At 38.5% G+C, this 16,288-nt stretch overlaps 1 protein-coding gene across 1 annotated transcript in view; it reads left to right on the top strand.

The window, feature by feature from the left end:
* The window catches only part of LOC126190689 (transmembrane 9 superfamily member 2), a 127,378-nt gene that overhangs the window by 77,959 nt on the left and 33,131 nt on the right, over positions 1-16,288 (top strand). The window lies entirely within an intron of this gene.

Here is a 16,288-nt window from a genome sequence, read left to right as displayed (position 1 = left end):
GAGATGAAAAGTACATGGCACATAAACTTCTAGCAAAATTTAATTCAAACCAGTGGAAATTGTTACATTGTTCTTTAATTAAATAGTGGATCTCTGTAAAGCTGTAAGTCAATTGCAATAAAATTGTAAGCACGAACATTTTCACTGAAATTGTCTGTTACACAATTTGTAAAATATATGTGTGTTATTTGAAAAACACTGCATATGCTTTAGTTATTTTTCATTTAATTTTTTTCATTCCATTTTTTTGTTCCTCTAGATTTCTAAAAATTTCTACCCATTGTCAGATTTAAAGATTGTTTCCTTTTACCTCCTGAGTGTGACTGTATTATAAAGGCAATATAACTTAGCTTTCATGAGAGATGGGATGCGAGGAGAAGAGGAAATGTAGAACTGGAAGGCTTTATCATGTTTTTACTCAGTGCCAATCTCAGCAAACAATATCATTCTCAGTGGCAGTGTATAGTAATATCCTGTAATTTATAGGAATAAAGAGTTCAGTTTAAACTATATAAAATCTTTTAAGTGTAAAGTCTGATAGCCTAGGAACACAGGTACATTTTTGGTTTATATGCTTTCTGGACCATAAGAGTAGTATTTGTGGCACACTGGGAATTCTTGCATCTGTTCCCTGCAGCACCTCAGTAATTGCCAGCTTATGTTGTCAATATAGTAATGAAAGAATGGTTTCTCATTCAAACTGAGTAGCTCTTACAAAAATGCTAGAGAAATTACACATTTAAGAGTTCTGCTAATTCCCCAAAGACCTGAAGAAGAAGAAGAAGAAGAAGAAGAAGAAACATTTCGTATGTAATAATTTGACTGTTTGTTGCAGCTGTTGATTTATGTTCACCTCTGAAGGCAGTTTTATAACATCACTTTATATTTTACTAACTAGACTAAAATAAGTTTTAACTATGAGGGTCATTTGGAAAGTAAAGTTTTTTTTCCTACAGAAATTTTTATTTGATATAATTAAACAGACTTTATTTTACATACAGTTTGATACACAAGCTGCTACTCTACATAGTCACCATTGAAAGTTAGACACTTCTATCGTTTCACCAGCTTTTTTACGCCTTTTGCATACTCAGGTGCCACCAGTTTGTTGAAGCACTGATTGTTGGCTCATCAACACTCCTTTAGTGATGTCCACTCAAAAAATCTTTTTGTTTGAGTAATAAGTGATAATCACTTGGGGCTAAATCTAGACCAGGGATTCCCAAAGTGGTCGATCTCAACCCTTTGGGGTCGATATCGGTTTCCTAGGGGTCGACATAAACGAAAACTGATTCTGGGGGTCGACAAGGTCTAAAAATCGACCCCTATTAAATTAACACAAGTTCTTATTTAAAACTTTCAAGATAGGTAGGTACTGTATTGTTTATGTTGTGTTACGTGTACTAAGAATAATTAATATTTTTGTAGGAAGTAGCAGCTGTTTTAAGTTAGCGGACCATTATGACTAAGGGGGTTGATCTTAAAAGTAGGTAATTTGGCCATGGGGGTCTGAGGTAACAGTTCATTTTGGAAAAGGGGTCACTTGTCCAAAATAGTTTGGGGATTCCTGATCTAGACTGTATGGCGGATGGTGAAACATTTCCCACTGAAACTGCTGAAGCAAGTCCTTTGTCCCACTGCATGCAGAGTGCATTATTGTGATGGAGGATGACTCCATTGGTTAGCATTCTGCTCTGCTTGTTTTTAATGGTCCAGTGAAGTTGTTCAAGCACTTGACAGTAGGCCGCTGTATTTGTGGTCTCACCTCTAGGCATGTAGTCGATGAGCTGGACCCCCTTATAATCCCAAAACACTGTAGCCATAATCTTTCTTGTGCCTAGAATTTGTTTTGCTTCTTGTGATTTTGTTGAGGATTGTGAATGATGCATTCTATTGACTAGTGCTTTGTTTCTGGTGTGATATGTGATATCCAAGTCTCGTGACAGTATGATTCAAAAATTCATCACCGTCCTTTTCATAGCAACTAAGAACTGTCAATGCAGCTACGATTTACATCAGAAGAAATAATGCTGGGAAAGATATGTTGTTACCATAGAAAACCGTCTTTTCACAGTTATAGGCCAAGCTGTATTGGATTTACAATCACCAGCAAGAAACCAGTTTTCCTGGTGTCAACTTAGATGGCAATGTTCATACTGACCATAGTGTTATTGCAGAATGCTCTGAGGCACACTTTGCTTGAGCATCAGCATCCAGATACTATGCTGCAACTTGTATCTATGCAAAAGATTGAAGGAGGGTAACTGCATTAGAGATCAGAAATGAACTCTGTATATTTGCTGTAAATTCACCAGCTGGCCCAATGACGTCATCTCTGAGCTTGCCATCTGTGTACACATAAACTAAATTTGCAAGTCTCTGCCACTGCCTATTTGACTGAAAACTTGTCATTTGTGTGTGCCAGGTTCAAGTGTACTATACCAGGTTAGAAAGGAGAGTGAGTAAACGAGTTCACAAGTATAACCGAGGACTTGCTACATTGCCGCTACATACACAGCTGTTGTGCATAGTGATTTGATTATTATATACCAATATAGTGACTGAGGTACACACACTCGGAGTGAGAGAGAGAGAGAGAGAGGGAGAGAGTGAGTGAATCAGTCAGTCTCACAGTCAGTCAATAATTCAGTCAATAAGTCAGTTAGTTTACCCCTGTTCAACAGTGAGAGAGACTGTAATACCATAATATGCAGTCGCCAAAATGTACAACACATCTGGTTTCTTGTAGAAGTCTATTACTGGTGCAAAAAGGACTGTGATGTGGTTGTTGTCACTTTGGGAAGAACTCAACAGAGGCATCCTTGTGCTGTCCTTCTACTGAATGCCATGAAACCATGTACTAAACGCATATTAGCCAACTCTTCATCAGTAAACTTATCCATATTGCTGTGTATCACTGTTAACATACAACGAACACTGCCAGAAAACAAATTAGAGACAGAACATTGCAGTATTGAATGCAGGCTCAAGGGCAAAGAGTAAAGTGGGCATTGTTGTTGTCAGCAGCAAGTATCATAAATGAATGGAACAAATTTGTTTCCAAATAAGACACACAGTGCGTACTGTTGGCATTTGCAGTGTTGTGCACTATTTTCTACGCAGTACAGATACCAAGCTAATTGGGGCAAGAAATCGAACAAAACACAATTACTCTGTAACGAGCCAGCTGAGACCATGGGACCCTTACACCAAAATGCTTTGAAGGCTTCCCTGAGTGACCTCTGAAAGTTTGGTAGTGCAGATGCAGTTTGCTCGTTGTGTGTGTGTGTGTGTGTGTGTGTGTGTGTGTGCATGTGTGTGTGTGTGTGTGTGTGCGCGTGTGTGCGTGCGTGTGTGCGTGACAACACAAACATAATATTGAGTTTATGACAACAGTACAAGAAAACAGGACATGGGTGTATGTTCACATTTTCAGCTGTTTTGAATATTTAGTTTATTGTTGATAGTTGAAAAGGCTATACTGATTTTCGAGTGCTCAGTGAATTTTTACATTTGGGGAAGGTGGATCAAAGAATTTGCATGAAATTTTACTTGAAAAATGGAATAAAGTACAGCACCACATTTGAAATGTTGATTGTGGCTTTTGGTGAATCTGCTTATGATGTCTTGTGTGTGACGGTTCTTGCCTGCTTTATTTCTTCATTCATTGTCCTCAGTGTCGACATACTGGCTGAAAAACTAGGGGGTGTCTACTGTAAATGATGTAGCTGACAGGTGCACATTTGTGTTTTACAGTACTTTACTTTCACTGTTAACAAACCCACAATAATACACAGTTATATGAGGACAGTGCACTATACTTTAACATTCGATAAGCCACATTAATATGTTGCAGGCAAACATCCACATAACCACATAATTCACATGTTCTTGAACAATAGAAAGGTACATATGGAGCAGACACTGTTATTGTCTTATCACAAGGCCTAATTGTGTAACACTTATTTCACAATAACGTTGGAAGCTGAAGAAGTGAATTAAAATTTGTGCTGCGGCCGGGACTTGAACCTGGGTCTTCTTGCTTACTAGGCAGATATACTGGCCATTACACCACCACAGCATTATGGTCAGCATAGCTGCACGAACTACCCAAGTCAAATACCCTTCCCAACACAAACTCCAAATCACATCTCCCCTTATATTGTGACTATTACTAGGGCTCTCCGACCTTGGTATAGCATCCCAGCATTGGACGTAATGGGGAAGTGCTGTGCTACATGTGATCATATAGATCTTAAATTAAATTTTCCCTTGCTATTCCAATGTCAGAGAGCCCTGGTAATAGTGACAATATAAGGGGTGATGTGAATTGGAGGGAAATCTGTGGCACGATTTGTATACCTTTTGAACGATTCATACATTGTTGGCAGAATAACAATTGACATTTGTTTCCTGATATAAATAGTTTACTGCATAGGGGAATTAAGATAACAAAACTTTAATGAAACTTGCACTCTCTCTGGCATTTAATATTTGATATGCCAGAATGGACTCTTAATAATAGATACCTGATAAAATAAATGTCTTAGTTTCACACCCAAATGTCAGTGGGTCCCCACTGTGTAAGATAGCAAAGTTGTATACAGTTTCATGGCTTACTCGGGGCTCCCCATCCCATTCTTGAAGTTTCAGCACTGTATGTTGTTGCCAGTGTCACTGTATGACTGATAGTCATGGACACTTCTTTCCTTCTTGCCACAATAGCGATCTGTGGTGATGCTGAAGACATCCAGTTATTCATGTTAAATGCAGTGCTCAAATACAGTGTTAAAGTAATAAAATAAATGGTTTTCCAAGTTAAGAGGAACCTTGCACTTGTGCATTTCCTTTTTAAAATTGGCGTCTCTTGGCACAGAATTCCAATTTTTGAAATTAGTATGGTTTTGGTATTATAGCACGTAGGGAAGCCTTGTCATTTTTCTCTATGCAGCAAACTTTGTAGGTTTCCTAACCATCCTAAACAGAATTTTAATGAGGCCTCTAATTTATAAAATTATGGAAATACACCAATTTCTTCGATTTACAATAAGTTTCAGATGCTATTCATCATGCTCTCACGGTACTAATGTTCATTAGCATTTTTAGTTTAGTTTAATAACCAACAAATAAAATAAGGCCAACATAAAATATGCAATATTTTAAATTAATTCTTAAAGACTATAATACACTCTACCAAATGAGCTGCTTTTTCTATGCCTGACAAAACCATATAATTATTTATAACTTCTACAGCTGCTTGTTCTTCTTTTCCTTTCTTCCTAGAAAGTCTCCATTCTTTCACTTGTTTTCTTTCTCTCCTCTTTAGAAGTGTAATGTGTGGACCTCCTTATTAGTGGTTTCTCTTCAAATTACCTTATGCTATTGAATTTGCTTCTGAATTTTTATTGGTCTTGGATCATCTCTTTTGAACTCTTGACCCAATTTGAGGTAGACTTTAATGATGTGATGTAATCAAAGATATTTTTGCTGAGTCAGTGTTCGTCGATTCTTGCTAGCTGTCCATAATATTTCAATCGTTCTATGTACATTGTGTCGGTTAATTTTTTGTGCACTTGTAGAGCTCCTAATTTTCGTATTCTTTGAAGTTCGATCAATAGTCCTCTGAGGCCCTCGAATTTTACTGAGAATCTTGCTTTCCTTCTTTTCACGTTTTTCCAACTGCCCTTTATTATTTAGAATAAGAAATTCTGAAGAGTAGAGTCCTTCTGTATTTATAACTGAATTATGATGCTCAATTTTGGCCTTGTAGGATATCACTCATTTGTTGTACCCGTTCTGTGTTAGTTTATAATCAAAGTCTAATTTTCTGGCTCTTCCTTTGCCTCTTTATCCAGTCCATTGTGTTGGATGCATTCTCCTAAGTATTTGACCTTTATATCCTTCAAGTCTTCAGATTTTTTGAAAAACTTAACATTTTAGGTGTTGTCTGTCGGGATTTGTTTTAGGATTTACCTCATTTTTCTATCAATTCTGAATTCCTCTAAAATGCTAAATAAAGTTTGTCTGTCACTTGAGTTAGCTTTATTGAAGTCAACAGAAATTGTGTTCTGGTTTCTTATTGTTCTAGTTCTTAGATTGCTCTTGAGGTTGACTATCTGTTACATGCATGACTGCCTTTTGGGAAACCAGCTTGATATCTCCCAATAAGGTGATCAGTCTGTTCTTCAATTCTTCTCAGCAGGACTTTAGAGAGTATCTTATAAGCAACTGGAACTAAGGAGCTTTCTCTATAGCGATTTGGATTTGTTTGGTTGCATTTTTTATTAACTGCATATATGAGTTCACATTTCCAGTCTGCTGGTATCTTTCCAGTTTTCCACATTAGTACCCTACTATTACACAAACATAAAATATGATTTATGTTGCCTTTAATGTCAACTCATTGCCATTCATGACACATATATATGCTAAACAAGGGAGATACATTTATTTTCACTGTATTAGGCATACTAATAGTAACCATTTTAAATCACTTTTCACGTTTTTATCCAGTAAATACGAAGATTCTTGACATTATGTTTTCAGTGTGACTCACTGTTGGCTTTCATCAAACGTCCTCCAGCAGCATTTTTTTCTTTGCTGGTGCTTTGATGAAGTCTCCCCCTGTTGAAGTTTCAGCACCATGTCACTGGCAGCCACACTGCCTGGCTTCCAGTTGTGGACACTTCTTTCTTATTCGTCAAAGTAGCAATCTGTCTTGCTGCTTAAGAGATAAACAACAATTTGGGAATTGAGAGTCCACCTTGACGCAAAACACTTTTGTTATTTATTCCCCAAACTAGTTTCCGCAACAATTATCACCATCATCAGTGGCTTCTTTAAATCTAAAACGTGCAAATATAGTATAGTTATTGTAACACACTATTACATTTGTACTGTTTGTTTTTTAAATATTGTTTTCTGTGGATACTTTCATACTACCTTATTTATTGTACACTTCAGCATAATTTTTAGAATTGTTGTTGCTGTTTGCAGCATACTTTCAGTGCTTTTTCTGTTGCTGTTTTTCTCAGCATACATCATGTCATTTGGAACTGTGTGTGAGTCTCTTAGGAAACAAAACTAAAACATGAACTTACATTTATCACTGTTCAAACCATTGGATTGCAGTAATGCGGTGATACAGTTTTGGTGTGTAATAGGCTGTTACTTAGTTTGCCAAGTATTCACATTCATAGAGTAGTTTGCAGCTAATTTTTCTGTGTTTTTTTGTTTTTCTGTGTATAAAATTAGCTGCAAGCCACTCTATGAATGTGAGTATTTGATAAACTAAGTAACAGCCTAGTACACACCAAAACTGTATCCATAACACTACCATAATCCCAATTGTATAATGCTGATAAATGTAAGTTCACGTTGTAGGTTTGTTTCCTAACAGCTGCTCACACAGTTGCAGATGACATGATGTATGCTGAGAAAAACAGCAACAGAAAAAGCACTGAAAGTATTCTGCAAAAAGTGACAACAGTGCTTAAAACCATGCTGTAACATACAATAAATAAGGTGGTATGAAAATATCCACAGAAAACAATATTTAAGAAACAAACAGTACATATGTAATAATTTGTTACAGTGTATTGTAACTATGCTATTTACTGCATGTTTTAGATTTAAAGAACACCCTGTTGATAGTGATAATTGTCACTAAAACTAATGTGGAGAATATATAAACAAAGAAATAACAAAAAGTATTTTGTATCAAGGCAGACTCTCAATTCCCTTATTGTTGTTTTTCTATGCAAATGTGGACCAAATGGAAGAGTTCCACAATAAAGGTATTGCTTAAGAGATCTAGTTATTCATGTGAACTGCAGTGCTAAAATACTATGTTAAAAATAATAAAATAAACTGTAGTGCTGTTTAAGAGGAAACTCATAACTTCATATATTTTATTACTCTTGTACAGTTCTTTACCATTGTTTTATCTCATTCCAGCTTATATGTCTCAGATTGTTGTTGTCTTCTTCAGTCCTGAGACTGGTTTGATGCAGCTCTCCATGCTACTCTATCCTGTGCAAGCTTCTTCATCTCCCAGTACTTACTGCAGCCTACATCCTCCTGAATCTGCTTAGTGTATTCATCTCTTGTTCTCCCTCTATGATTTTTACCCTCCACGCTGCCCTACAATACTAAATTGGTGATCCCTCGATGTCTCAGAACATGTCCTACCAACCGATCCCTTCCTCTCGTCAAGTTGTGCCACAAGCTCCTCTTCTCCCCAATTCTATTCAATACCTCTTCATTAGTTATGTGATCTACCCATCTAATCTTCAGCATTCTTCTGTAGCACCACATTTTGAAAGCTTCTATTCTCTTCTTGTCTAAACTATTTATCGTCCACGTTTCACTTCCATACATGGCTACACTCCATACAAATACTTTCAGAAACGACTTCCTGACATTTAAATCTATACTCGATGTTAACAAATTTTTCTTCTTCAGAAACGCTTTCCTTGCCATTACCAGTCTACATTTTATATCCTCTCTACTTCGACCATCATCAGTTATTTTGCTCCCCAAATAGCAAAACTTCTTTACTACTTTAAGTGTCTCATTTCCTGATCTAATTCCCTCAGCATCGCCCAACTTAATTCGACTACATTCCATTATCCTCATTTTGCTTTTGTTGTTGTTCATCTTACATCCTCCTTTCAAGACACTATCCATTCCGTTCAACTGCTCTTCCAAGTCCTTTGCTGTCTCTGACAGAATTACAATGACATCGGCGAACCTCAAAGTTTTTATTTCTTCTCCATGGATTTTAATATCTACTCCGAATTTTTCGTTTGTTTCCTTCACTGCTTGCTCAATATACAGATTGAATAACATCGGGGAGAGGCTACAACCCTGTCTCACTCCCTTCCCAACCACTGCTTCACTTTCATGCCCCTCAACTCTTATAACTGCCATTTGGTTTCTATGCAAATTGTAAATAGCCTTTCTCTCCCTATATTTTACGCCTGCCACCTTCAGAATTTGAAAGAGAGTATTCCAGTCAATATTGTCAAAAGCTTTCTCTAAGTCTACAAATGCTGGAAACATAGGTTTGCCTTTCCTTAATCCAGCTTCTAAGATAAGTCGTAGGGTCAGTATTGCCTCACGTGTTCCAATATTTCTACGGAATCCAAACTGATCTTCCCCAAGGTTGGCTTCTACTAGTTTTTCCATTCGTCTGGAAAGAATTCGCGTTAGTATTTTGCAGCTGTGACTTATTAAACTGATAGTTCGGTAATTTTCACATCTGTCAACACCTGCTTTCTTTGGGATTGGAATTATTATATTCTCGTTGAAGTCTGAGGGTATTCGCCTGTCTCATACATCTTGCTCAGCAGATGGTAGTGTTTTGTCAGGACTGGCTCTCCCAAGGCTGTCAGTAGTTCTAATGGAATGTTGTCTACTCTGGGGGCCTTGTTTCAACTCAGGTCTTTCAGTGCTCTGTCAAACTCTTTACGCAGTATCGTATCTCCCATTTCATCTTCATCTACATCCTCTTCCATTTCCATAATATTGTCCTCAAGTACGTCGCCCTTGTATAGACCTTCTATATACTCCTTCCACCTTTCTGCTTTCCCTTCTTTGCTTAGAACTGGGTTTCCGTCAAAGCTCTTGATATTCATGCAAGTGGTTCTCCTTTCTCCAAAGGTCTCTTTAATTTTCCTGTAAGCAGTATTGTCTCAGATTAAACTGTTAAAAATTGAACTGGCTGTCTAGATACCTCTGAACAGCAGCCTGGCCTGATTTGTGGTATTTTCTACCTTTTTATGTTTAATATTTGTTCTTGGTTTCATGGTTGTTAGTTGTTTTATTTAAGGTATTTTTATATTTTTGACATTCTGTGACTTGGTGTTCTGCTGTCTTCTACAGTGACTAAGGGTGCAGCTGTGATCAGGTACAGAAGCCTACTTCCTGCTGGAAGACTAGCACTGGGAGACCTGGCTGTTTCTAGCTGGTGCATCCTTCCAACCTTACTACATTTTATTGCTCTCCCTTTCATTTTTTTCCCTTTGTTTTTCCTTTTATCTGGTTCTAAGCTTCAGATGTAACAGCAAAACATCATCCTTTTCTCCTCATGGAATCCTGTAGACTTTGACTATTTAAGGAAGAAGGCACTTATTATTTTGCAGTTTGGTCCATTTTAATCCCAATAATCAGTCGTTCGATCATTCAGTCAATCAGTCGATCCATCCATTTGAAAGAGACTTTAATATATCAACAAAAATAATCAATTTTTGAAAAAAAGTGGCAGAAGCAGCAGGAGAAAACACGTATAAAGGTTAAATAAATGTGCACGTTTTTGGAGCCAGTGGCTCCTCCTCCTAGCAGAAGGGTTGAAGAGGAAGGAAGATTGTTGAAGGAAAAGGAGTGGAGTAGGAAATGGGGAGAGCTCAGTCACCCAGAACTGCAGGTCAAGGGAAACTTATCGGACGGGATGAGAAGGTAAGACTCCACTGAACGAAATTTAAACACCTGAGAGTTTTCAGTGTGGAAGATAGAGTAATAAGCAAGATGGAGATGAGTGACAAAACATCATGAAAGCTGAATACATTATATGTGGTAGAGATGGGGAGGTGGGAAAAAATAAGACAGTTTAGAAACTAAAAGATATTGAAAATTAAAAGGGAATGAAGAAAGGAATAGTTACCGAGGAGAAATGTTGAGACTGAGGAAATTAAAGAAAATAATTAACGTAAATTAAAGCCAGGTTGGTGGTGAGAAACCAGGATGTGGTTTAACACCAATTCCCACCTCCGAAGAAGTCATGAGTGTCATGTTGAGAGTGTGCTCTGCAGCAAGACATTGTTCTTTGCTAGTATATGCCCCCGCCTATGCACATTCATCTTAACTGTTAAATTGGTGGTAGCAGTACCAATATAGAAGCTGAACAGTGTTTACACAATTGTTGGTACACAACATGTGTCATTTCAGAAGTTAACAGGGCAGGTATAGGTGATGGTAGGAGGGTGCTTAGGGCAAGTCTTATAGCAGGAACAGTTAGAGTGTTACTAGCCGTGGGTAGAGAAATGGATGCAGAAGAAACATAGGATCTGACCAGTATATTGTGTAGATGGGGAGGGGGGGCAACGAAAAGCTATTGTAGATGAAGTGGGAAAAAATGTCGGACAGAATGGAACTCATTTCAAGGCATATTTTTGGGAAGTCAAAGCCTTATTGAAGTAGCTGATTAATATATTCAAGATCAGGATAATACTGAGTGATGAGAGGTGTACTTTTAACTTGTTTTTTGGAGGGATGAGCAGTACCAGGACTGGGTGTGATGGACCGGGAAATCTGCTTTTGTTCTAGGCTGATATAGTATTTGTATTATCCAAAAGTCTCTTTTCAGCCCTACAACTTCAAATTTCAGTAACAGGTTAGAATTGACATCACAAAGTTATCCTGTCTTCTCCTAAACTGCCTCAACAGTGGTGTTTTCCTTCCTGTCTCTCTCCAGCTCCTTAAACAGCCACACCACCAGCACCCACTCCTGTCCTACAAACCAAGCTTGGTCAACCTTCTTAACATCCCCCAGCCTTCACCGTTGCCTCTCAGAGCAATGATAACACAAGATCACAAGAACCAGTGACAACAGTACAGTGTTCTCAACCTCTCATCTAAGGCACTCTCCCCTCTTCAATTATCTGTATTATCCAAGGGCCTCACTTCCAACCCTATCCGTGTGACACAAACTGACCTACAGACCCTCCAACCTCAGGCATCTCGTAAGGTCTAATACCTCAGTTCACAGTACTTCATACACCACCTTAACCACGTACTCCTACCTTTTACCTTCTTCCTGAGATCCACAAACCCAGTCATCTGGTGTCCCGTAGTTGCTGGCTTCAAAATACCCTTCAACCGTGTGTATGCCTTAGTGGATCAATGCTGCAACCTACAGTACAAATACTCCTCTCCTATATTAAAGTCAATTACCATTTCTTAGATCCCATGAAATCTGTTCCTGTTTTACTCCCATCACACACCTTGCTTGTCACCACTGATGCTACCTCCCTCTATACCAACATTCCTCACGCTGAACATTGCCTTAACCAGTGCCCTCCTAATTTCAAACCTATGCTCACCAACTTTATACTTACCAACAACTACTTTACCATTGAGAGGCAGGCATGCAAATAGATCAGGGGCATGGCCATGAAACCAGTTTGGCTCCTTCCTGTGCCAACCTTTCTATGGGTCATGTGGAGGGGGCTTACATGGTTAAGTTTTGATATTGGACAACATCTTTGCCATTTGGACTCATGCTAAGGCTGACCTTTTAACATTCTTAGAATCTCTAAATACATTCCCGTAATTAAATTTCACATGGTCCTATTCAAATCCCATGCCAGTTTCCTTGGTGTTGACCTCATCTTCCCCGAGGATCAGCCACACGTCTGTTCACATTAAATCTACTAACAAACTGTAACACTGGACTCGCATTCGGGAGGACGAACGGTTCAATCCCGCGTCCGGCCATCCTGATTTAGGTTTTCCGTGATTTCCCTAAATCGCTCCAGGTAAATGCCGGGATGTTCCTTTCATAGGGCACGGCCGAATTCCTTCCCCGACCTTTCCTAATCCGATGGCCTCGCTGTCTGGTCTCCTTCCCCAAAAAAACCCCAACCCAACAAACAATAGTACTTACATTTTGACAGTTGCCACCCTTTCTGTGTCAAACCATCCCTCACATACCGCCTTGACATTCGAGGCAAACATATTTGTTCTGATGCAGACTGTTTACAGCAATACACCACCACTCTCACCTCATGCTTCACTGGGCGTAATTACCCTACCAGCCTATTTCAAAAGCAGATTCTGTGAGCCTTCAGATCCAATTCTTGTACTGCTGATCTCTCCAAAGAAGAAAAGCAGCTTTGGAGTATACTACTACTCACTCAGTATTATCCTGGCCGTGAGTGTGTTAATCAACTACAGTAACAAGTCTATGACTTCCTGACAAAGACTTGCCGTGTGCATCCTCATACCCCCACCTGTACCAGCCTGTAACTGGCAGAACATATACCATCAAAGGGAAAGCCACCTGTGAAATGACGCATGTCATGTACCAGCTGTTATGTAGACACTTTTGGCCTTTTACATCAGCATGACTACCACCAAGTTATCAGTTAGGATGAATGGTCATATGCAGAGGGTGTATACTGGCAACACAGTCTCCTGTTCAGAGCATACTTTACAACATGACAGTAGTGACCTTAATTTCTATTTCACCATATATGCCATCTGGACTCATCTTCCAGAAATCAGTTTCTCAGAATTCCACAAGCGGGAATTGGTGTTAAAACGTCCTTGGTCCTTGCCACCCACCTGGCCTTAATTTATGTTAATTATATTCTTTAAATTTCCTCAGTCTCAGCATTTCTTCCCATAACAGTTATTTTTGTCATTTCCTTTTAATTTTCTGTGCATTTTATTCTCTGAATTGTCTATTTCTCCCTACCTCTACCACATAAAATGCACTTTCCACTCTTATTAACTCTTGCATGATGATCTGTTTTCAAGCTCTCAGGTTTTCAAATCTCGTCCAATGCAGCCCTTGACAATCAGTCTTCCCTTCTCATAAGTTTCCCCTGACCAGCAGTTCAGGCCAACTTTTCAGAACTCTTCCCATTTCCTAAACCTTACCTTTATACTGCTTCCTTCTCCTTCATCTCTTCCACCTGGAGGAGGAGCCACTGGCTCCAAAAGCTTACACATTCCTTTAAGCGTTATGAGTGTTTTCTGGTGCCACTGCTTGGTAAGCTGGTTTTTTGATCCATCCAATTAAATTAAATGATGTGTTAGTGGGATGTTAGTTATCCTGTACATAACAAATATTTTCTTGACCTGTGCAAACATTTTAGTCTGTATTCTCGGCAATGTAATTTCCATAGACTGCAGCCACCCTCTGGGGTTGTGTGTTTGTGCTTTGGTATTTAACCCTACAGGATGTGGTTTCTGTGGATATAGGTACACATAAGTATTATTATTGAATGTTTATTGACAGTACGTTACATGACAAAAATCCTTTTTGTAGACATAATATATAACTGTTCGCCCTTAGTGGCAATGAAATCCAAATCAAGCACCTACACAATATGAAACACAATTCCTGTCGCTTTTGACTAAACACAAAATAATGTAAAGAAAAAATGAAATTTTTTCCACAAATAGAAAGGAATACCGTATCTGTTTCCTCAATAGAATCATCAGTCACACATCTAACACACAGTATTGTTTCATGCTCACCACATACGCGTGAATTACGTTGACACAAAATTTGCTTCCTCCATCTGTCTTTTGAATAATCACATAAGTTACATCTTCCACATTTTGTCTACGAATTCTGATTGTGTGTGGCAGGGAAGTGTTCTTTTTTTTCTCCTAACACCTTGGCAGTTGTCAAACGAAGAGCTCTCAAAATACTTGGGTTTGGCATTTTTTTTTCCATCATAGGTTTGGTCAAAGCCAACAAGAGACTTTTTAGGAATGTGGCCTGTACACCTATTGGGAATGAATCTTGGTTAGTATTATATTTGAATAAAACAGAATTATTTACAACTGTGATATCTATCATTCTGAAGTATCTCAGTGGCCACGTTCAGGTTTTCGGTTTTGTTGTCTTGTCTTTGTAAAGTTTTTCCAACACATCCACTCTGCCTTTTGATAGGTTATAGAATTAAACACTCTGGCTGGCTTGACTCATCACTCATTGTTCCACCATGGTGCATTGCTGACAGTAGCATAACTTTTTTTGTTCTTTTTAGGGGTGAAAGAAACCAATATTTTGTCGTCTTGACAGACAGACTACACAGTGCCAGCTAGGGCTGTTGACAACATGGCTAGTGGTATTTCACATTTATTTTTACGTAGTGTAGTGACTAACATAAGTCTCCTCTCAGACAGTTTCTCTGCCAACTCATATGAAGTGAATGTTATCAGTTGTTACATTTAGATTGATCCCTGTCACTGAGTCAGTAAGCATAAGAAACTACTGAGTTGGTATGGATAAATCATTCTTCTTATTTGTTTGCTCTTTTCCAATATATGGGGTGCGTGAAATGAAACAGAACATTATGCATCACACAGTGAAACTATTTTTGGAACATACTTATCAGGTTTTGATGGTACGAACGTTCTGAAGGGACACTGACCATGGAAACTCAGTAATGTTTCATCCACTGTCAAATACTTGTGATGGGCTACAATACTGCAAACAATGTATCACATGTTTCATGAAATGCAGAAACTTTATCTTCAGCTGTTCTCGACTCCCTAGCACTTTTATCATCAAATATAAAATTTTGTTGAAGGAATATAAATATTTTCTGCAACAATGCACAGGGAAAGATCGGTGCTCCATATATCTCGGAAAACATATAGTCTTGGAATAAACCAGAATCTTTCAAGAGACCCTTCATGAACAAGAGACCAGTGAATGGTTTTCTCTCTGTTACGTGTGTTGGATGTAAAAATGAATTGCTGGAGTCATTGTGCTTTTTGATTGATCTATTTCATTATTAGTATGACAGACTGTGTTTTCTATCATTTCATCAGTCATAAAAAATGAAAGTAATGTTTTTTCATCTGTAATCCCTTTTGCCTTCCCATTAGGTCCAGGCAGGTGAGTAAGCACATTTGGAGAATGGGTTTGTGACTCTTTTGAACATAAAGGCTTGTCGGTCCAGATTGTTTGCTTGCCCATACCTAACTCAAAATTTATATCTTTTTGTTCCTTCTTCTTCACTCCTGTACCTCTCACCCACATCATTACAGTCAAAAACATCTTCTTCTATATCGTTGTTCATAAGACTTCCATTGTCAAATTCTGAGACAGACTCTTCCAGGTCAGGGTCACCATCCTCTTTAGTCTGAAGGATCCTCCTTGCGACATAACTCAGCTACAACTGCCTCGGGCGTGTGTAACAGTTGTTTCCAAGCCATTTGTAACAGAACTGTGAAAATATTCATAGTAAAATTAGTAACATTATTGGTGCGGCTGAGTTTTATATGACTCAGAATACACATAGCGAGCCAAGGTGTCTTACACAATAATTACAGTCATTCCAAAAGCACGACTGGCTAGTAGGGTTCCTGGCCAGATAGACTTCCTCTGCTGAGCAGGTGGAGGAGTGAAGAGGATAATTGAATTTGAACATTGAATAGGATCTCTTTTGCTAACGGATGGTATCAACGCGAGATCAGCTGCGAAACAACTTGGTAGTAATGGCTGGGTTAAATACTTGCGAGCAGCAAAAGCACACCCTTCTAT

The sequence above is a fragment of the Schistocerca cancellata genome, chromosome 6 (assembly GCF_023864275.1).
Source record: "Schistocerca cancellata isolate TAMUIC-IGC-003103 chromosome 6, iqSchCanc2.1, whole genome shotgun sequence".
Classification (NCBI taxonomy): Eukaryota; Metazoa; Arthropoda; class Insecta; order Orthoptera; family Acrididae; genus Schistocerca; species Schistocerca cancellata.
Note: the sequence above shows the minus strand (reverse complement) of the source record. Positions and strands in the feature narration are given on the sequence as shown.